This window comes from Canis lupus, chromosome 3 (assembly GCF_048164855.1).
Source record: "Canis lupus baileyi chromosome 3, mCanLup2.hap1, whole genome shotgun sequence".
NCBI lineage: Eukaryota > Metazoa > Chordata > Mammalia > Carnivora > Canidae > Canis > Canis lupus.
Window position 1 is genome coordinate 85280699 of NC_132840.1, and position 24214 is coordinate 85304912.

A 24214-nucleotide genomic window follows, 5' to 3' on the forward strand; every position below is an offset into this window, starting at 1 on the left:
TATAATGAAACCTCGGAATGATTTTTTTCAAATATGTTTTGTTCTCATCACCTCTTCCGCCACGGCCAGGTTCTTAACATCCCATGCTTGCATTTTGAAATGCCCTTCTAACTTGTCTGCCTTCCTCAGTCACTCTTTCCCTAGTCCCGTGACCCACTGCCAACACAGCCTTTATTGGCTTTATAATGACATCGCCTCCCTATTCCTTATTATTAACTGGAGTCCAACACTGTTGATGGGATATGAGGCCCTCCACATTCCAGTTCCCATCCTATGTGTTTTAGGTAGGGAATGTCAGGTAGTATCCAGGCAGGGAAATGGAAACCTCTCTAGGTATCTGGACAGAGGAAGTTTAGAATTGGAATTAATTAGACAGGTGTTAGAGCCCTGACAGAAAGAAAAAAGTGACGTTGAGGTACTGCAGAGGTTATAGCTACAGGAAGCAGCTACCAGTCCTAAGGCTGGGGGTGGGGGTCAAAGGGAACACATTGGGGTTATCAGAAACGAGAGGCTCAGAGAAGGAGCTCTGTAGAGAATCTCTGAGGAGGTAGAGACACCCCACAGCTACCAGTACCTTAGGAGCTCAGAAGAGGGGTCTCTGTAGAGGAGGAGTTACTCAGCTTCTGCTCTGCTTCATGAATTCGGAGAATGGCCCTCGTGCTCCTGAGCTTGAATTCCTGATGAGCCCGCTGGGGCTTCTATTTCCACAGGGCACAACAAATCTAGGAGTCAAAGGACCCTAGAGGTTGGAACCAATTGCTGCTGTCAGGGTAAAGAGCCATTAATGGGGCAGTGATGACAGGAAGAACAAGCCAACAGGAAGGTCCAGATCCCATATTCCCTCTGCCTTATGGCCTCACCATACTGGCCCCCATGTGTGGGACTTACCGGGGAGCCAGCTGACAGGGGAGACAGGTAATCTGCAGATCCCCAGCCTCAGCACCACATGGCCCAGGAAGAATGGTGCTTCTGAGCTGGGAGACAGCAGCTTTGTAGCCGGAATGACTCCTGAAGTGGGAGACCCACCTCACATGCCTGGCCCTCACGCCTCTCAGATTTTGGCTAATAGGATCCTCTCTCAGAATTTTCTTCCCAACCGCAGATCATTTGGCTCATGTCAACACTCAGATGCCTCATCTTTGTGAAGCCTTCTGGTTTCCCCCTATTTCCAAACCCCCAAGCCAGAAAAAATCCTTTTTCCTTATCTGTTTTCCCTTCCCATTCACGCTCCTATAAAGCACGAATCACATAGTATTATAATTACTTGCTTCAAATCTGTATCTTTGAATTGAAGGTCAACTCTTCCCAGAGCAGGTTGTTGCTTTATTGCTCCTTGTGTCTCCAAGGGTTCAAGAAGTATGTGCCCAATCAAAAAGCCCGATGTATCAATGAAGAGCAAATAAAGTGGGTAGGTGCAGATTCCGTGCCTTCAGAACCCAAGGCCCCCAACAGTGTCACATCTAGGGGAGCTTGGTGGGCCTTTCCCTTTCTCCCAATCAACAATCTCACTGTTGCAAAACATGGAAACAAGAAAATGACATTGTTTTAGAATTTCGAAAATTCATTGGATTTCCAGCTACTGTGTCCCTTCTGTCCAAAGAAAATTGAGAATTTGATAAATGTTTGGTTCTGTTCAGCAGGGTCCCTTCTCTGGTTCCCTCCCCTGTGCCTCTATTCTCTTATTTCTGCAGGACCTCTCTTGTTTCCCTCTAGCAGTTAATTCTTGCTGAGGTGTTAAGTAATATTGGCTTGAGGTTCTGAGGTGTCTTTATTTTAATGGTAATTCTCAAACACTGGCAATCTTTCTAGAACCTAAGGTCTGTATTGCTGATTGTAGAATTTTAGGTATTTACAACAGGCTGTGAGTGAAGGCATTTTTGGAAGGCTTCAAATTCATACTTATGTTCCTAAAAACTCATTTAAATTCAGGTCCAACGTGTGCTTATCCAGCATTGGTACAGTCTAAGCATTCTATTAAGCCCTTTTACATTCATTGTATCATTCAACTGAATTTTCATAGCAACTCCGAGATTATGATCCCATATTTATAGGTAAGGAAACTAGGGATCCGAGAGGTCAAATGACTTGCTTGTGATTACACAGCAAGTAAGTGACAGGGCTAGAATTTGAATGCAGGTCTGTTTGACTCCATGCTCACTGCTCATTTTCCATTAATTGTGTTGAGCTTCACTCAAAAATGAGCCCAAATGTTGAAGGAAAAGCCAGATCACTTCCTTCTCCAGAGGGCAAGGATATCTAGATATATATTTCTCGGAAACATCAGCCCGAGGTGATACCTGAATTTCCTGCTCCCGAGGAGAAATGGATGGACTGGAGGGATGTGGTTGGGTAGCAAGATCCTTGGCTGGGAAACTAGAGGCTTTTCTGCTGGGTCATTTGACTTCCCTGCCCTTGGATATCTCAGAGGAGACATTAGACGTTTGTGTGACCTGATCTCCAAGGTTCCCTTCAGCTCTAGGGTACAGAGAGGCATGTGAGGCTCTTTTCCTTCAAGGTCATGGCCTCTTTTGAGTCTTTAAGGACTCTCAGAAGATGATGAAGGTTGAAAAATCAGTTTTTTGGGGGTCAAAGCCTCAATTGCTGGTTTTTGACCTGTGAGGGAGAGGAATCAGCAGGTCTCAGGTCGTGGCATGGACAAACGTGCCCAACATAAACTTTGGTGGTCTAGGCTGACGACTCATGACCGATCCATATGGGTTAACCCACTTACCGCTTCCTCAGTATTTGGAATGGGCCTTAACTGCCTTGGTTAAATGCTAAATAATTCATGACACTATTTTCCTGCTATTGTTGCCTTGAACGGCTCTTGACTCTGTCCTTTGCTGCTACTCCCCGGAGCTCCTGTGAATTATGGTTTGGGGAGGAAGACATGTGAGGATGCCAGTCCCCAGGGAACAGAGACAAACATAGTCATGGTTTCTATGGCACCCCCGAGACCCCAAACTGCTGAGTCTCCCACATCTCTTATCGTAACATTTAGAGCTGCCTTGTAGTTCACCCGAGGACATGTTCCAGAGAAATCATAGAATATTTATTAGCGTTATTACATTTTCTCCAGCACCTTTCATCCCAGAGGATCCCAAAATGCTTTGCTAACAAAATATCCAGGGAGATTTTACCCATTTCTAAAATCAAGCTGCCGTTCCTCACGTTTCCCTCATCACACCCCTTCTATTTGCCTTCCCTCAATCTATTTCCACCTGAATTTTTATGACTCTTCATTGCTTAACAAAAAACACTCAAAGGCCTTAACCCGGTTATATTAATTTCCTACGATGCCCATATAACAAATGACCACAAACGTGGTTGCTTATACAATACACATTTATTCTCTTATGATTTTAGAGGTCAGAAATCTGAAATGCATGTTGCTGGGTTGAAACCAAGGTGTTGTCCAGGCCGTGCTCCCTCTGCAGGCTTCAGAGAAGAATCCGTTTTCTTACCTTTTCCCACTTCTTTGGTTCATGGCCCTTTCTGCCATCTTCAAGGTCAGTAGGGTAGTATCTTCAATTCTTTCTCTGTTCTTTTACCACATTGCTTTCTCTGTTACTGTGAAACCTTCCCCTGCCTTCCTCTTAAAAGGACACCTGTCTTTACATTTAGAGTCTATTGGCATAATCCAGCATAATCTTATCACATCTGCAAAGTCACATTTGCCATATAAAGTAATATTAAGTTTCCAGGGATTAGAGTTTGGGTGTCTTTGGGGGGCCATTATTCAGCCTACCAAACCTGGCAATGATGGCTCTTTTCACATGACCAAAGTCAACATCTAATTCAGTGCCCCCTCCCCCTGCCCCAGGCCATATACATTAGCCACGCTGGGCTGCTCAGTTACGTTCAAAAAGCTTTTCATATTTCTTCACCACATCTTTACTCATGATTTTTTCTTTGTTTGGACCAGAAATGCTTCCTTGCCCCATGATTCCTTGCCCTCCCCGTTTACCCCGGCTGGAACAAATTTCTTTTAAGTGTGTGTGGTTTCTGCAGTCCGGTTTACCTCTGGTTGTGTAAGGTGCTTATTGGCTTCCCTGCTACCTTGAACACTCCCTACATGCGAGGACTCTCCCCCCATAAAACCCACTTCCTGCTTTTCACATGGGGAGCTTTTAGTAAATGACACATACATTATTTCCACGGGAATGATAGGACAGGGGAAGGTTTTTAGATTGATTCCAAAGGCTATGGTTTTGTCATCCAACAAATATTTATTGCTCATTTAAAAATATTTATTGTTTTCCTCTGATGCCAGTCCAATTCACAGTGATGAACAGTTAAGGCCTTAGCCATTAAGGAACTTAAGACCTAGAGGGGACTTTGGACACCAAATAAGTATGACTCCTGAGCAAGAAATCAGGGTGCTGCTGTAAGAGCACTCAACAGGGGCCTATCTGGCCTCGTGGTGAGAACCGATGGAAATTAATTCAGCAATTAGAGATTCTACTAAAAGGCCAATTAAAATATTATTATTCATAACAAAGATCCACCTTCCATTTGCATAGTGCTTTTTATGAGGTGTGACCATAATGTAACAGAGTGATTTTTTTAAAAAACAAACATAACCAATTATATTACAGGGAATCTCAGTGTGGGAGAGAATCTTAAAGGCTATATTGTTCAACTCTCTTTCTGATGCAGCTATCGTAACCACAGTTTGCCTGATATGTGTGCTGTTTTTCATAAAAGTTGCCTTGGATTCTATGTGTATGTTAGAGAATATAGAGGAAAATGGGTGCCATATACATCTATGTCTATCTACCTACATGTATAAAATTTGTATATATATTAATGCATAAAATTTATGTATGTATATTGCATATATAGATACATGTGTGTCTATGTATGTGTGTGAATATATATATATATAGTAATTGTGCACAAATCTGCAATTTTGGCAAAAGAGTTCCAAAAATATTTTGGAAAATAGCACGATTGTTGAACCCATTGGATATATCTATATTCTCTCAAAGTGACTGATTTGACCAGGAGCATATAAATGTGTATAAAAGTCTGGAAGATTTAAAATTTATTTTCTTTACTATTATTTCAAAATAATTTCACAGGGATAACATCTACACACTGGCTTTTCTCCTTTTCTCAAATGAGGTCCTTGCTCAGAATGAGGAGGTTTAGTGGAAAGACTGAATCTTGGAGTCACTCAGACGGACATGAGATCAGATTATGGCTCTTCTTCCTAGAAATTGTGTGGATCTAATTAAGTTATTTAATATCTCGGAGTCATAGTTTAATCTGCAGAATGAAGCTAATAACACTTTCTTTACAGGACAGTTGCACAAAGTATAACTAGCACAGAGCAGAAATGAATTATTTTCTAATCTTTTATGAGGAAGCGAGGACTGGTCTGATATCCGATTTTATGGTAAATAGAATAAAGAATAAGAGTGTAAGATGATTTTTCTAAGGTTCTATAATTTTCTAAATACAAAGACCATGTCATTTCTAATATACTATTCTTTTTTCTGTTCAAAAGATGTGCATTGTTTTTCCATTTTTTAGAAATAAATACAAATGTATGCCTATTTGCACACACACTTTTATCATCTCTCAGCACTTTGCATTTTCAGTTATGTATATTAGCCCACTCAAAGACTTAAGACAGGGATCCCTGGGTGGCGCCGCGGTTTGGCGCCTGCCTTTGGCCCAGGGCGCGATCCTGGAGACCCCGGATCGAATCCCATGTCGGGCTCTCGGTGCATGGAGCCTGCTTCTCCCTCTGCCTGTGTCTCTGCCTCTCTCTCTCTCTCCCTCTGTTACTATCATAAATAAATAAAAATTAAAAAAAAAAAAAAAAAAAAAAAAAAAAAACAAAGACTTAAGACAGGTTGTTCCAAACCTTCTGTTTTGAAATCAGAATCTGTATCAGACGACCTATGGAGAGGCATATTTTTATACAAGGATACATTTTGTGATTTTAGGATGCTCTAATGATACATGAAAGCTCATGTGAGGTTCAGTGCCATCTTTTTGAGGTCTATCCGTGTAGTAGCTTTACCACAGGGTCATACCCTATTTCTCCACCTGCACGTGGTGCACTAAGCTCACATCACCCTTTACTCTCATTTAAGTGAAGCAACTCCAACATCAGAGAAGAAAATACCATTATATAATAAGTTAGGAAATCAGAGTCCCTGAAAGTGTTCCAGGATAAGGGATTTATTTTGGCAGTTAGATCATAATAATTGGGAAGGAACTGGAAAAGAGAAGGCTCAGAAAGGGAGTTAGAAGGACAAGAAAATGAACCAGTGACCAACCAGATAATCAGAGAATATGTCCAGCCTCTGAAGTGGAAATTTAAAAGGGAACTCCGGGGAAGGACTGTGGGGAATGTCGTCTCTATGCAGCTCTCATCTCTGTAGGTCCTCAGACAGGTGTGTGGTGGTGAGCGTGAGTCTGTTGTTGCTCAGCACGGTCAGTAGTGAAGAAAAAGGGCGAGACTAGGAACAGATGAAAATAAGAACAAGATGAGATGGACTGGGCAATTCTGCATGTGTCTGTCACCACACCAGGTCATGAGCTACTGCTTAATTTCTGCCTCCCAAATCTTGTGAAAATTCTTTTTTGGCCACTGCTAACTTGGAAATAATACAGAGAAGAGATTTTTGGGTAGGCTTTTTTCAGTTTATCCAAGATGACATAGAATAATCCATCAGAGTCATTTACTAAAGGAGAAAGAAAAGGAATTTGTTTCATATCTCATCTATACTCATCTGAAAGTCCCTTTACCTTCTGGTGAAGGAGTCTACCAACAGGAAAATCCAATTATTTATTATTTTTCTCATTGTGATGAAATTTACATACAGTTATAGGCCTGGGTCTCAAGTGTGAGATTTAATATATTTTGAAAAAATATATATGCCTATATAATTGACACCCCAGTAAAATCTTATAAGCCTGGAGACCAAGTAATGTGAGTTCTCTAAATTTTTTCTTTTTAAGATTGTTTAGACTATTTTAAACCCTCTGTATTATATGTTTTAGCATCAATTTGTTAATGTCTATAAAATATCTGGTTGGAATTTTTACTGGGGTTACATTGACTCTACAGAAAATTTGGGGGAGAATTGACAGTTGAACAATATTCAGTCTTCTAATCTGTGAACATTATATATCTCTCTCTTCATTTATTTATATTTTCTTCAATCTCAGCCACATGTTATAGTTTTTAATGTAGGCCTTTGGCAATCACTTATTACTGTTATTTCCAAATATTCTATGTCTCATCATGTTATTGTAAATGCTATTTTAAAATTTCATTATCTAAAATTTGAATACTGTTATTTGTATAGGGACTTCAAATCCTGTGACCTTTCTTTATTCACTTCTAAAATCTAATAGATTGATTCCTTAAGATTCTCTACATAAACCAATTTCTATGAGTAAATAGAATCTATGCCTTTAGATTCTTAAAGCTTTTAATTTGCTTCCATGCTTTATCTAACTAGTTAGAACCTCTAGTAGAATGTTGAATAAAAGCTAAAAAAAAATTCTCACTCTTGATATAAAGGAGAAAGAGTTCAATATTTCATAATTAAGTGGGTTGTTAATTGTAGAATATTTTGTAGATGATGTTTATCAGATTAACTTCTCTTCTATTCCTACTTTGCTCTGATTTTTAACCATGAATGGATATTAAGTTTTGCCAAATGATTTTTAAATTAAAATGGTCATCTGTTGATATGATATATAATTTTTCATTCTTGTTTTGTTAATATGGTAAATTATATTTATTGTTTTTTTTAAGATTTTATTTTATTTATTTATTCATGAGAGACAGAGAGAGAGAGAGGCAGAGACACAGGCAGAGGGAGAAGGAGGCTCTATGCAGGGAGCCCAACACAACACTTGATCCTGGGACTCTAAGATCATGACCTGAGCCAAAGGCAGCGCTAAACCGCTGAGCCATCCAGGTTGCCCTTGATTGTTTTTTTTATTTTTATTTTTATTTTTTTTATTGTTTTTTTGAATATTAAAACGACCTTGCTTTCCTGGTCTAACCCAACATGCTCATAATTTAAAATTCATGTATATTGATGGGTTTGATTTGCTAGAATTTTGTGAAGGATTTTTGTGTCTATGTTCATGGGGGATATTTGATCACATCTTCTTTAATTGCAGTGTTTTTGTCAAGTTTAGAAACAGGGTTTTGCTGGCTTCATAAACCAAACATGAAATGATCCTTTTTTCATTTTCTGAAGGAGTTGTTGAGTTTGTGAATTACTATATTATTTCTTAAGTATGTCATATAATTAGTAGTAAAACCATCTGGACTGTAAATTTTCTTTGTGGTTATGAATTTTACATTAAAAAAAGCTAGATAGGGGCTATTTTTATTTTCTGTATTTTTTATGTCAGTTTTATAAAACTGTTTTCAAGTAATTTGCTCATTTCATCCCAATTGTTGAATTTATTGATGTAAAGTCATTAAAATATTCCTTATTATCCTGTTTATGTCTGTAGGATCTGTAGTGATATCCCCCTTTTTGTTTCTGATAGTAGTAATTAAATAATTCTATTTTTCTCGATTCATCTTATTCATATTTTCTCAATTTTATTAACATTTCAAGGATGACTTTTATTCTATGTTTCTTCTACTTATTTTGGGTTAAATTTTCTGTCTTTTTTTGGCTCTTTATAATGAAAACTCAGGTCAATTATTATAAATATTTATGCTACTTTTCATATAAGCATTTAAAGTAATAAAATTTCCTCCTAGCACCATTTTAGAGACTTCACACGAATTTTGATATGTTGTATTTTAATTAGCATTCAGCTCAAAATATTTTCTAATTTCTCATATGAGTTATACTTTGGTCCACAGATTATTTAGAAATATGTATTTCAAGTCCAAATATTTGAGGATTTTTATCTATCTTATTTTTATTATTTACTTATTTATACCTTTGTTGTCAGAAACATATGTGAAAATTTCAATCTTCTGAAATATATTGAAACTCATTTTATGATCTAACACATAGTTAATATAAACTACATGTGTATATATTTTATAGCATGTATACCTGTAACGTATATTCTATAGTTTCAGGGCTATATTGTTCTAAAAATTTCAGTTAAATCAAGGCAGTTTATACTGGTGCACAAATATTTGTATTTCCTTATTGATTGTTTCCCTAGCTATTCTACAAATTTCCAATTAAGAAAAAAATTTAAACTTCTGTTTATTTTTCTATTTTTTTCTTTATTTTTGTCATTTCCTGCTTAATGTATTTTGATGCTCTATTATTACAATCAGCTATAAGATTATTATATCTTCCAGAATAATTGCTCTCCTTTATTATTGTGATATTTCTCTCTTTGTCTCTGGAAATATTCCTTATTAAGAAGTCTGTTTTTGTCTGTTCTCAGTATAGCCACACAAGGTTTCTTATGACTATTGTTTGTGTGATTATCTGCTACATTTTTTTTTCTCTCAATCTATCAGAGTCTTTCTATTTATGGTGCATTTCTTGTAGACAACAGATAATTGAGTCTTGTTTTCTTTACTCCATCTGAAATTTCTTCCCTTACTTGGAGTTTGAAGTCCATTTGCTTTTAATATAATTATTGATGATTTTGGATTTAATCTACCATCTTGTTACTTATTTTTTACTTGTTTAATTTTTCTTTTGTGTTTCTCAGTCTCATCTGACTTCTTTTGAGTTTATCAAATTATTTTAGCATTTGATTTTATTTATCCTACTGATTTTTTAGCCATATCTCTTTTTAGTTTTCCAGAGTTGTTCTAGGAATTACTGTATAATAATTAACTTTTCAGAATCTTCTTAGAGTTAATATTGCATCCCATCTCATAAAATTTAAAAATTCCATGAGTATAATTTTGTTTACCCTCAATTTTTGTGCTACGGTATTCATGTATTTTACTTTTAAACATTTAAAAAATTTTTTTACGTTTTTATTTATTTATGATAGTCACAGAGAGAGAGAGAGAGAGGCAGAGACACAGGCAGAGGGAGAATCAGGCTCCATGTACCGGGAGTCTGACGTGGGATTGGATCCCGGATCTCCAGGATCACGCCCTGGGCCAAAGGCAGGCGCCAAACCGCTGCGCCACCCAGGGATCCCACTTTTAAACATTTTAAAACCAGAATGTACATTGTTTAATTTTTTGCTTTAAACAGTCAGCTGTTTTTTAAGGGTATAAAAACATATATTTATCTAGGTATTTATCTCTTTTCACACTCTTCATTCCTTACTGCATATTAGAAGTTCCATGCAGTCTGAAGAACTTCGATCTTATAGTGAAGGTCTGAACATGAATTCTTTCTGTTTCCACTTATCTACAAATATGTTTATTTAATTTTCATATTCATTTTGTGGATTATTTTTACTACCTATAAAATTTCAGATAATTGTTGGGTTTTATTTTTGTTTTCTTTTTTCATTTCATTCAGCATTTTACATAATTTGTTCTCTTGCTTTCTGACTTTCAGTGTTTTTGGTGAGAAATAAGCCATCCTTTGTATCATTGTTCTACTGTCTCTGATGCATTTTTTCACTACTTTTATTAAAAGATTCTTTATTTTTTTTTAAAGATTTATTTATTCATGATAGACATAGAAAGATTCTTTATTTGTATTTGGGTTTCAGCAACTTAAATTTGATGTACCTAGCTTTTTTCTTTCTGACTTTGGATTTGAAGGTCAGAAATTTTGGTTTATCTAGGAAATTTTTGGTTATTATTTCTTTAAATATTTTATTCCTCATTTTGTCTTCTTCTGGAAATTAACTGTATGTATGTTATACCACTTGTAATTGTTTCACAGAACAAAGAATCTATATTATGTTTCTTTAAAAAATACTCCTTTTCTCTCTTCAGTTTGGATAATAAAAAGGGATTTAAGCTTATTGACTCTTTTTTTCTGAAATCTCTAACTTGCTCTTAAGCGTATTTAGTACATTTCATTTCAGATATTGAAATTTCAATATTAGAGTATTGATTGACTTCTTTTTATCTCTTCTTGATTCTCCATCTGTTTACTTGGTTATATTTATATTATCTTTGAACATATTTATAATAGCTATTTTAGAGTTCCTGTCTACTAATTCCAACATCTGGGTCATCTTGGAGCCTGCTTCCATTCCCTTTTTTCCCTTGATTATAGGTCACATTTTCTTGCTTCTTTACATATCTAGTAATTTCTTATTGTACACTAGCTCCTATGAATGACACATCATTAGTCTGGAGTATTTGTTCTTTTTGAAAGAAAGTTTAATTTTGTTCTGGTAAGCAGTAAAGTTATTGGTGGGTCCATCTAAATCTGTTGTTTTTATTCTTTTTTAGGGTAGGTTCAGTATAGTTTTGTCTTTAGCCCTAGAATATGGCTCTTATGTCCAGCCTCTGAAGTGGAAATTACGATATAGTCCTTGTTCCTGAGGGATGGATTTCCTGAGTTCTCAACTGACTGCCTAAGTTTTTCAGTTAGATATCTACTCTGTCTCCTAGAATTATGTGGACATCTGGTACCTTGATTCACCGGTAAGTCCTGGAGCATCCATTCTTTGTTAGGCTCTGTGGACTCTTAGCACTTTTGAGGCCACCCTTCTGTATAGCTCCCTTCTCTCATTTATCCTGTTCTGAAAATTTAAGGCTTTCAGTAGTACTGAACTGTTTTCAGATGGCAGAGGGCCTGATGTGCTCTGTGTGAGCTCTACTTCTCTGTGCCTTTGGCCAAGAGGAGTTCCAGTCAGGAAGCATATGCAAATGTGAAATTCAATGTGTATGTTTTCCTTCTCTCTAGGCTTATTGTTCTATGCTTCCTATTATTCAGCGCCTATGAGGAATTTCCTTGTACATTTTACTCAATTTTATAGTTGTGTACCTTGTAGAGTTTTCTTTTTCCTTCTTTTTCTCCTCCTGCCCAGCATCTCTCTCATTCTTTCCTTCTTTCTTCTTTCATCAAGTCTATAACAACAGCCAATCCCAATATTTACTACCCTTTTCCACTGCTTGAAATTTGTCTAGCATAATACTCCTCTGAATGTTGATAATAAACATTCTCTTCCTGGACTTCTCTACAAATGAAGGATAGTGACTATTTTGAATGGCAGTTTCTAGGTCAGTTTCTAGGTCAGAGAGTATATGATGAAGTTGCATAATAAGTTTTTTTGAAGTCCTTTGTTTGGGAAGCTAAGGTCTCAATGTTGCCCAACTGACTGTACCCCAAGGGACATATAAAGGTGAACTAATGAAATAATGAATGTTGGAAAAGAATTTGCCACCTAATATATATCTGAGTACTTAAATATTTTTTAAGCTTTAAAATCTCACTTACTTTTAAAGACAAAGAGGTTAGGATTGTTAGTTTGATTTTCAGCAACTACAAGAAATCTGCTAAAATCCCCAGAATAGAGGAATGATTCCATTCTCTTTTGGATGGCAGTCCATCAGGTGGCCAGTAGACTACAATAGGTCCCAGAGGTTCTTTAAAAAAAATTCTCTGGGGGTGCCTGGGTGGCTCAGTTGCTTGAGCATCTGTCTTCAACTCAGGTCATGATCCCAGGGTCCTGGGGTCAAAGCCCCATACTGAGCTCCCTGCTCAGTGGAGATCCTGCTTCTCCCTTTCCCTTTGCATGTCCCCTTGCTTGTTCTCTCTCTCTCTCTCTCTCTCTCTCTCTTAAAAAATAAAATATTGGGATCCCTGGGTGGCTCAGTGGTTTAGCGCCTGCCTTTGGCCCAGGGCGCGATCCTGGAGATCCAAGATCGAATCCCACATTGGGCTCCCGGTGCATGGAGCCTGCTTCTCCCTCTGCCTGTGTCTCTGCCTCTCTCTCTCTCACTGTGTGCCTATCATAAGTAAATAAAAAAAAATTAAAAAAAATAAAATATTTTAAAACTTCTTTGCTAGAATTGGACCATTTATATTTCAGCTGCCTCCAAGTTCTTCTAAAGTTCTTGGTCACTAGCGTATTATGGGTGCTGAATCTTTTGCTCCACATAGATTACTAAATGCAACAACTGCAACAATATTTGCTTACTAGAGAAGAAAATATTACACTCAGAGGTCTGGGGTATTACAAATCCAATTCTGAAACTAGAGCATACTTCCAATTCAGCTACTTAAATCCCATGTGAGAAAGAAATGTTGGGCACTTCCTCTATTTCTCTATTTGTTATATTACATTTCATCTTGTATTATATTTTAATGTAATATATATTATTCCTTTATCTGTTTCTTTATTGTCTATTTTTTGCCACTATAATGGTAAGGTCCATGAGAACAGAATCCTTGTAGGTTTTATCCATTGCTCTTTCTTCAGAGTCTAGAATAGCAAATAGTATGTCCTTGGTAAGCATTTTTTGCATGTGTCTCTTATCTCTCTCCCTAAATTACAAGCCCTTGAAGATAGGTAGAGTCTTGCTCATCTCTAACATTTGTTTGACTGTGGAAAGCTCTTCATTAATAGTGATTGAATGATTTGATAAATGAATAAAACTCCTGAACATTTCAGTTAATGTCATTAAGTATTAAAGTTGAAAAAGTGCTTGAATACTCAGCACTGAGAAAAAGAGGAAGGATGCAGAGTTTGGAAGGGAAGGAAGTGTGTCTGATATTTGTGAAGATTCCTTCCTGGCTGTGGCCAGCAGCTACAAAATCTCTTTGGGTATTTTCTGTAGAAACACCAATTCTAAACAGACTATCCTCAATTATGGAGGTCGAGGATGGAAAGTTAGGATTCTGCAGTCTTTTCTTGGCTCTGTTATGCTGTCTTTGCAGAATGACCTTGGAGAATCATAGCCTCTTTGTGCTGCTCTGTCCCTATGGAGATGAGAGAGCAGAAGAGAAGAGCTTTCTTCCCCTTCCCACATAAGTGTTTGTTTTTAGCCTCATGAATTTGCCAGAGTGCTTAGATACCAATGTGACAGACGTCAGAAAAAATATGACAGCAAAATAACTTGTTAGGAAGACATATAGAAATGGAGTGCATTTCTAAAGGGGTGTGGAACATGGGGTATGGAATAATGTTAGTGAAAATTTTGGAGGTCTTTTTATGAATTTAGTCGATAGTCAGTTTAGTCCTGATTCATACAGGATCTTGACTAAAGTTAAAGGAATGGAGTACTTCTAATGGCCACTGATCTAAGTCACCCCATAGGGGTCTTAAGCTGGGCATGAATGGCAGAAGCAGAAGCCAGAAGGAATTAGAATTGAGTGTGCCACCTGTCTTCCCCTAACACATTTAACCTGCTGTGATGACTGCTACTCCAAATTTGAGAAGCTGCTTCAAAAGTTATCACATATCACAACTTGCCACTCTAGCTCAAGCATTCTACAGTTCCATTTTGTTATAGTAGTAAATAATACTGCTGTGGACAGCCAGAGATACATAGGCTTTTATGTATGTATGCATGTATGTATGGATTGATTGATTGGCTTTATCACCTGTGTGTAGGGTTGGGGAGAGCAGGGAGTGTACCCACAGAGATAATAAGGAAGATGTGGAAAGGCCTAGAGGGGAGACTCAGGGGAGTGAAAGTTGTCTTTTTTTTTTTTTTTTGCTAACATTTTCATTTGCAATCACATAATGGGAGACAGAGAGAGAGAGAGAGAGAGAGAGAGAGAGAGAGATACTGGGAGCAATGGATTTTGCCATAACAACTAATAAACTGCAATTAGTCAAAGAAGAATGGGTAGAGTCAAGTCAAAAAAGTAAGAAAGAAAGAAAAAAAAGAAAGGAAGGAAGAAAGAGAGAAACATTTAAGGAAGGAAAGATTAAATTTCCAATGCACATTGATAGAGATATAAAAGTATGTTTTAGAGTATGTTAGTGGGAGACATAGGATAATGAATTAAAATATGTAAGAGGGGGATGAAGAAAATGACAAACATTCATATAATGGTATAATTAAAAAAACCTGAAGTTCTAAAAGTGAGAGTTGATTTGATGTAGAAAACTAGAGCAATCTCTCTGTGTCTCTCTCTCTCTCTCTGTCTCTGTCTCTGTCTCTCTCTCACACACACACATACACATCAGGAGAGAAGCATCTTGAGGCCACCTTGCAAGGGCAAATTGACTTAGATGATTTTTGTGTCACAATTTCCAAGAGTGCCTTTCCATGACTGAATTGATGCATTGCACGTGGGGGATAGCACTGTATCCCCTTTTCATGCCATTCCCTCCACCTCACAGACCACAATTCTATGCCACATTCACTGCCCCTCCAGCTGCCTGGAGAATTGTGCCAGCAAGAAGCAGCAGAAGAGCAGTACCCAGGAGATGGAATGGGAGGCAGTAGGCAAAGCCTGGAGATAAATGGATTTATTCATCAACAGGTATTTTGTTGAGTCCCAAATCCCAATCATATGTTGGACATGAGGTCCAGGGGAATGGACGAATAGACAAATATGGCTTATTACCATAATGAAGTTGAAGTTGTGTTTCTGTAATAATTGAGAGTGAAATTTAGGGAGCTGGGCAGGGAAGGAATCTCACTGTCTCTAAATCTATTCATAAACTCAACTGGGAATCAGAGAGGGAGCAACTCCAACTCCATGACAGAGCAGGAGGATGGAAGGGGAGGCATGTTTTTCAGGAAGAAGAGTATCAGGCATATTCTCATGTAGAAAAAAGGATTAAGGTGTCTGCAATTCAGGAGATTAAAATTCCCAATGATCAAACACCTCTGCTTCTTTCACCTTTTGATGAGCAACATGTAGATTCTTTTTGGTGCTGATTTTAGCCTACCCTCTGCCTTGTGAGGAGGGAGTATTCTGCTTCCCTCAGTGGGCCTGACAACCATGCCTTGGAACAGAATGAGACTGATGAAGTATGGCTGTGTCTGTTTTCAGTTAGAACATTAGCAAACTCAACTACAAAAGGCCACCTCACAGAACAAAAATCTTGCGATGTGCAAAGTACAATGGAAATCTCCAGGCTGCAAACAGAAGTGTCTTTGGCTGCCAAGACAGAGGGACCTTGCAGAAGATAGAGCATGAAAGTGATTCTGCACAAAACAAAGTCAGAACACAATGGTATATATTTCAGGCACATGAAAGGATATGTGGCAGCAATACTAAAGAGACATGATTTTCCTACAGAATGGGGGCAGAGGGAGAGCAGAAACCCAATCAGCCAATACAATTGTGGCAGAGAAACAGATTTGGTTCTGTAAAGGGAGAGGGGAAAAAAAGCTTATTTTTTATGAATTAATCTCTAGTTGGTTTTCATAAGTTGTTCAGAAACAAGTGAGCATATGAATAATACATACTGTACACAGGCCCAAAAACACAGAGCTATCTCCAGTTGAGACTGTGAGAATGAAGGCATTTGGAGAAATATAATTGAGTAAAGGGACCAGAGAGAAAGCATCTGAAGGTGGGAGTGTGAGCAGCAGCAGGGAACAGACACCCTGGGGGGGAAATATATATTTCTTATCTCCCCAATTAGGTTGTAAATTCTTGGAGAGCTGGGATAATCTTTACATCTTTTACTAATTTGGATTTTCCCAGGTTGCATAACAAAAATTTGCACATAGGAGATGGTAAAAAATATTAATAGATAAATAGATTAATAGATAACATTAATAGATTAATAGATAATATTAATAGATTGATTAATAGATAAATTCAACAGTTATGTGGTGGTGAATTTGTCTGATTGCCAGGCTGATCATTTTGTATTATTGGAATGGAAACAGAAAATAAGAAATCCATACTCTTGGGACCAACATTAATACAGATGAAGCACCCTTCAGTTGCCTAGATAGAAAAAAGAGTCCAGGGATGGTGTGCCTATATGGTGTTTTATATGGTTGTGCAATTCATTGATTAGCCAATCATCCCCAAAGTGGCACACTTCCTTTATCTAAAGACTAGAATAGTGAGCTGAAGTTAAAGGCTGTGGTCACTGCTTCCACAGAACAATAGTTCCACAAAATGTTCTGTGGAAAAAGAATTCCATGGTCAATTAAGCTTAGGAAGTGCTTTCTATATTTCCCTCATTATCATTTAAAAGGCTCAGAGAAAACCTATAGTAAATTGCCCTGTTGAACCTTTTTTAATCCTATACTTTCCAAACTAAGTTGACCATGGAAAGTTTTTTTTCTTTATTTCCTTTTTTCCCCCTTAAATACCCATTAGCATCTTTCAGAACTAGTTCTCCATGAAGTGCACTTTGAGGAATCCTAGTTTGGGTGATTGTGAAGAAGCAGGGCATTTACTAAGCATCTTCCACATTACACAAATGGGGTTAAGGCTGGGTAGGGTAATTAACTCAAGGCTCCTTCTCCTAGGGGAGATAAGGGGTAGCAGAGGAGACAAACCACCAACCATACTCAACTAGGCCCATACTCAACTCTGACCCTAACCATAGGCTGTAATCCTTGTAAAGCATTCCACAGATATGATCTCCTCATCCAGCAAGATCTTCCCTCTCCAGACTCCAACCCCCAACATGCCATCTACTACTGTGCCCCCTATGCCTGGCTCATGGCCTCCATCCCTAAAACCAAGCAGACCTGACCCCTCACCATGGAACACTGGGAGTGTGTAAGGAAACTGCAAGGACCTGCTCCTACAAGCTAATGCCACTCAGCAGCCTTGGACAGCTGGTGATATTATTCATGGGATTCTCAGGTTGGCCCATGCCACAGCTACTTGAAAGAGTGGCACCAAAAATCCTTTACTACTCAAAGGACACAAGGGGCTGTTTCAGGTGCTCCGGCTGCTGGAGCTCTCTGTTAATAGGTCATATTCATCTTGTCTTGTGTCTGTTTTCATAGCAACACCTCACAGGGAATGAGCCCTACACTTGAGTCTCTACCAGCAGCTCAGGCTATGTTAGATGGATCTACTCGCATTTTCCTAACACAAAGAGGTTCTAATAACAGAGTTGAGCCCCGGGGTACCTGGAAGACTCCTTGGGTGGTGAGTTTTCAGCCAGCAGTATTATATGATCCCCATACTGCATTTTCCCCTCGCTACTCGACAGTGCAGTGTTGATGACTGCTCAGGGCTTCCTCCTGTATGAAACAAGACTGACATATCCATGGAGATGGCTCTCCTGCTTCTCTTCTTGGAGGTGCCTGGCGAGGGACAGGGAGTCTGCCTCTTCTGCTAAAGTGAGTTAGTTGAATTTCTGGCTCAGTCTTTCGTTATCTATTATTGTTGCAGCCATATACACCTACTGTATACTTCCATCCTACTTTGGTCCCATCATAAGACTTATAGAAGAGTTTCAAGAGTGGACAGTTTTGGACTTACCAGCTCTGCCACTAACGCTGTGAGGTTAACCTTCTTGGGGCCCCAATTCTTCATCTAGAAAGTGAGGACAGTATCATTTATTGCATAGATTATCAGATAACTTAAAGAACCACTGAAGCATAAAGATCCTGGTACATGGCAGGCACTTACCAATGTCTGGTTTGCTTACTCTTCTCAATCCCCCACCCCCCATTAGTACTATTCAATAGAATTGTCTGGAAATGTTTTCTATTTGAGCTGCCTGACATGGAAGCTACTCAGTGCATGTGCATGTGGCTAAGTAGCGTTTGAAATGTGGCCAGTGCAACTGAGAAAATGAAATTTTAATTCTTTTAGGTTTATTAATTTAAATAGCCACACAGGACTAGTGGCTATCATATTGGGTGACACAGCTTTATGTAATACAACTAGCAGTTTTTAAACACAAAATATCCAGAAGACGAATTAGAGTTCAATCTAGATGTCAGTGGCCAAAGCTTTTGGCTATCTACCCTCACTACCTTTCCCTATGGGATTTGATGCCATCATGAACCGAAGAAGCTTCTAGAAATCAGTCTAAGACAGAGGCAGCTGCTATGCTACTGTATCTCTGAGGGCTGGAGAGAACTCACATACTCATTTTATTGGACCTACTCTTCAAGGAAAGGAGACTGGGGCTTTGTGGTATTTCAAATACCTTGAGCCAGAAGAATATGTTATGCATAATGAGAGGGTGTCAAAAATCTTGTCACAGAAATGTAGGGGGCCCATGAGACTCCATCCTACTCTGTTCTATACAATTATATCCACCTTTGCAATCACTGGCCCAGAGATAAAATAATGATATTTGCTAAAAAGATTTTAGAACCCTGCCAATTAACAGACCAAACCACCTAACCTCATATGAAATCACTGCTTCCTTAGAACTGGCTAAATTTATAAATGTCGAGGTCTTGGAAATGTTAAAACCATTAGAGATAGAGGGTTGGAGAATTTGGGGGGTGGGGGTGGGAGTGGAATGTAAATTTGGTGAAAAATTAGAATAACATGCAATATTTATTTTTGTAGTACAATTTACATATCTAAAATCATTTTGCTAAGAAGAAACATAAAATGTATTATGTATAACTTGATTTGCTCATAAAATTATCATTTAGGTAAAATTAGAGACGTGGAGAACTGGAAAAACAAAATGGAAAAAATAGGAGAGAACAGATTTTTTACTGATTTATTTTCTTTATATATTTATTTAACAAAAAGCGTCCTCAGAGGGAGAAAGTTCCTTTTGGATGTTCTTTCTCTCTCTCTTTCTTTCCTTCTTTCATTCCTTCTTTTTTTCCTTCCTTCCTTCCTTCCTTCCTTCCTTCCTTCCTTCCTTCCTTCCTTCCTTCCTTCCTTCCTTCCTTCCTTCCTTTCCTCCTATTTTTCCCTCTTGGGTCTTTAAGCCTCCACGTAAACCGTTCCCTTTTCAGTGCAAGCCTATTCTCTTCCTCTAGGCACTTCTGTGGACAACAGTTAGCCCTTATCTCCCTTAAACTAACATCTTCCCAAGTTACAGTTATTTGGAGAATTCTTAGGTGTTTCTCTTTTACAGTTACACATCTCCCAATTTTCTCCCATCCTCCGTCCCCATCTGCCTCAGTCCCCTGGCACCATTCCCCTCTGCTCTCAAACCCAGGGCCCCAAAGGGAACTGAGGTTGCCCAGTTGTCTGTTTCCATTTGGCTTCTCTGTAGATTCATGGATCTTGCCCATTTGGTCCGTGGGTAGGCTCTTGCTGGTTGAGGGATGAAAGAGAATAAGAACTCTAATCCTACTGACTCATACCTCTTAACTGTTTATCATGTGCCAGGTACTCTCCTCAGCACGTTATATTCATATTCCATTTAATCCTCCCCCAAACTCTGAAAGTACAGAGCTATAATTATTCTGTTTTATGGATGAAGAAAGTATGGCTTCAGGAAGTTTGAGTAGCTTGCCAGAGGTCATGCAGCTGGTAAGCTACTGAGCCAGCCTCTGAGCCTGGATTTAACCCAGTCTGTATGGCTCCAATCTTTGGCCTATTACCCACTACCCAACAGTGTCTTAAAACAATAAGAATACTATTTACATATGGCTTTATGGCTCAAAAAATTTCTGCACATGCACTAGCTTGTATGATTTTCAGGGCAATAACTTTGCTGGAGGAGATATAGGGGGCACTAGTATCCCCATTTTAAGATGTGCCGACAGGGTCAGAGAGGTTAAATGTCCTGCCCAAAGTCACACAGTAAATGGTGCTGCTGGTATTCAATGAGCATGTTTCCTGACCCAAAGTCTATTTCTGTCTCTGCACAACAGTTGGCCTGAGCACAGGGAAATGTCTTCGGAACTAATACGCACACATATGTTATTAGAACTACCGTGCACGTTCACATACTCGCAAACTTTCCAGACCCGGTGCAATGAATCAGAGCTGAGTGGAGGGAGGAAGGCTGGCGTAGCCTGTGGGATTTCCACCACTGTCCTGATACCAAGTTTATAACAAGGGTTGAGAGACATCAGGAGAGAAGGCTTCTGGCCTTTCTTGCTGTTTTTGTTTATTTGTTTCTCCTTTTAAAATTCTTTTTTATGAGGCTGCCATAAAAACACTCATTAGGCAGTGTTGATTTTCATTAATGTTGATTCTCCAAGAGCTTAATCAATCTTCTGTGACCAATGACCTCATTCCCATGGGAGAAGAAAGCTGTTTAACAAATTAGCTTTACAGATTGTAGGTAAGGCATACAGATGTGAGGTAGCCTGTGTTGCCAAAATAGGACGTGGATTAGTGGTTTAATATGCACAAAAACAATAGCATTAAACTGCCTCCTTGCTGTTACCCAAATGCATCATTAGAAAGCAGCTGTCCTCCTTCCCCTCTCTCACCTCTACCCCTCCTCACGCTCCTTCCTTGTGCTCACTTTTGCCCTCTGTGAAATCTATGCTGTGAAAGCACCTAGAGGCAATGGCACATCTGTGGTTCATGGGAAGGGAGCACAAACCACAGATGCACAAAGGAAAGCAGGAAGGGGGGAGCTGAGCATAGTTACCAGTGTTGACTTGGAGCCTAGCAACTTCCCTAGGAACTGATTATTCAAGGTTGGCAGGAAGAAACTTCACTCCCGAATAGTAGCTCCCATCCAGGAGTCACTCAGCTGAGCTTCCACTATTACGGAGACTACTTGCAATGGGTTGATCAAGTATTATGTCTTTTCCAGGTGGCCTTTCTGAAGACAGTCCCTCCAGGACAGGGAGCCCCATTAGTTACTGAAAGAAGCCCGGGAAGCCTAAATGATAGGGAGTCATGGGCCTTGGGATAAAGGCCAGGCAAAGACAACTCTTTCTTACATATGCCAGTGTTGCTCATGGCTGTGTCTGGTGGCACTGGCCTCCCCACTAAAGCCTTGTGTTTCTGCCATCAGTGCTGGTGGACTGGTCTGCACTCGGCTGTTCATCTGGGCTGGAGTGTGGGCCCTTCCTCCAGCAGACCCCAGAGGAGCTGGAGTCAGAGCAGCGTGGGGCACCAGCTACACTTGAACTTCCAGGGGGCTTCTCCAGGTGCCATGTACTTTTATCTTCTTAACGTTCTGTGGGAGGTGAGGAGGGACAGAGTTATTGCTCCTCTGTGTAGACGAAGGCTGGGGCCCAGAGGCCTGGGTCCACTGATGGGCCAGGGTCCTTGAAGACAGACTGTGTCTTCTGATGGGAAAAGGAAAGAATGGTGCTCTCTCCTCTGAGGGGACTAGCTGGTGGGCTGGGGAGAGAGGGCACATTGGTGCTGTTGGCAAGTATTTTTTTTCCCCCCACTCTCTGCTTTCCCCCTTCTGTTTTCTCAGGGTCAGGTGCTGAGCTAGCTGCTCTGCTGGCGCAGCCCAATGAGAAGTCTCCAGATGTCTCAGGACAGGACAAATTCACATCCTGGTTTTCACCTGAGGCTGGTCTTTGAAATGCCTGCAGCCTCCAGGTGCAGTGCAGCAGAGATGTGCTGGGGTGCCTAGAGTTGCTCACAGCCCCATTAAACACCTCTCCTTGCCAGGGCCCTGTCCCCAGATGGCCTGGCTTACACAACAGGGAGCCTCTCCCTCACTCCCGCCTGCCTTCTGCCCCAGGAGCCTGCAGTGCAGTCACATGTCCGAAATCAGGCCACTGTTGTCAGCTCCGCAGCCATACACCACAGCGAGTGGGGCCCAGCCCGGCTGCAGAGTCCTGCAGAACAGGCTGCTGTGGCCAGGGTGGGAGATGCTACAAACACAGGTCTGTGGAATTAAATCTGGTTGCACAGAAAGAAGTTGGTAGGGCCACCGACTTTCTTTCTGCTTGCATTCCTTTCCACTCGTATTACATTGCTCAAATATGTTTTGAGCACCTTCTTCATACAAAGCCCCAAGGAGGGCCAAATATGAGTAAGTAAGAGTAAATTCCCCGACTTTATTTGGGACTACGGTCCCTGACTTCAGTGACCTTTCTTGTTCCCATGAGGAGGCCCCTTTTGCCAGTGGTTTTATGGGTATATGACTATTTCTTTATTTCTGTAAGAGCTTTTTAAAGCAGTGAACCTTTAGTTCTGAGCCCCCGTGCTTTACTCCTACAATTAGCATACCGGCAATTTTGTTAATATCCAGCACTGTGCCCATTGCTTATTTGGTCCTCAATAATTTTTGATGATTGACAAATAAATGGGTTTCTTTGGGAGGGCTATAAATATATCCCCAGCTCCTGGAGGAGGGTCCCTATGGATCAGTTGCTACAATTTCTTGAACACCTGCTGTGTATGAGACACTATGCTGGATGATTTAGACACACCAGCTCTAACCTTCACAACATTGCTCTATGGTGGATGTTTTTATCTACAGTTTATAGATGAGAAAAGGGAAATGCAGAGAAGTTAAATAATGGACCTAGGATTACATAACCAGGAAAGGTCAATCCAGAATTCAAAACAATGTTTTTTAGTCTTTAGAGCCGCAGCCCCTCTCCCCCTGCTGTTCATGACCAGGTGGGACAACCTGACTATTAGGCTAGGGGTTCTACTCATTGGTTATTTTTTTTTTAAAGATTTTATTCATTTATTCATGAGAAACACAAACAGAGAGAGGCAGAGACACAGGTAGAGGGAGAAGCAGGCTCCATGCAGGGAGCCCGATGCGGGACTCGATCCGGGGACTCCCAGATCGCGCCCTGAGCCGAAGGCAGATACTCAACCACTGAGCCTCCCAGGCATCCCTACTCACTGGTTATGATGTAAGAAGATCAAACAGTGAAGGTCAAGTCATAGCCAACTGCCTGCTGGGACACTGACATCTGGATGTAGTTTGGGATCACTTCTGAGGAAGGGCTGTGACTCCTGGGTCCAACTAGGGCTCCTCTCCTCCTTGGTGGCCCTGAGAGGCCCTTAAGCCAAGGCCTCACATGATCTTCTAGGGGATCACAGAGGCAAGATAGTGTAGAAAAGAAGCTTGCAAGGTCTCTCCTGAACTGGGGGCCCATCCTTGAATCGAACTCAGATTCAGACATTTTCCAGTGGTTTTGGAACTGCTCCCCAAGAGCAATGACTTTCAGCTGAGCTGTCCCTTGGGCTGGAAGCGAAGCAGTGACCTCAAGGTGAAAGTCTCCATATCCCATTACCAATCCAATTACCTGGTGCTTGCAGGTTAGATGGGAACTGCCAGACCGGAACTCAACAATGGATCATTTAGTTTTGTGTCTTGTCTCTGACAGTAGTTGAGCCTGAGAGCCTCACTCAGACGCTTCTCATTGTCAGTCTGCAGACACAGCCACATGCTTTCCTTTAAATGAAGGAATAGAGCCAGTCATGGAAATGGTGCGCAGCACAGAAGCCCGTTATATCACCACAGCTCCCATCCAGTCCCAGCCTTCATTCCCATATTCATTAACTCATTGAGCAAATATTTTCTGAGCAGCTACTATATGCTAGGCAACGCTAGACACTGGGCA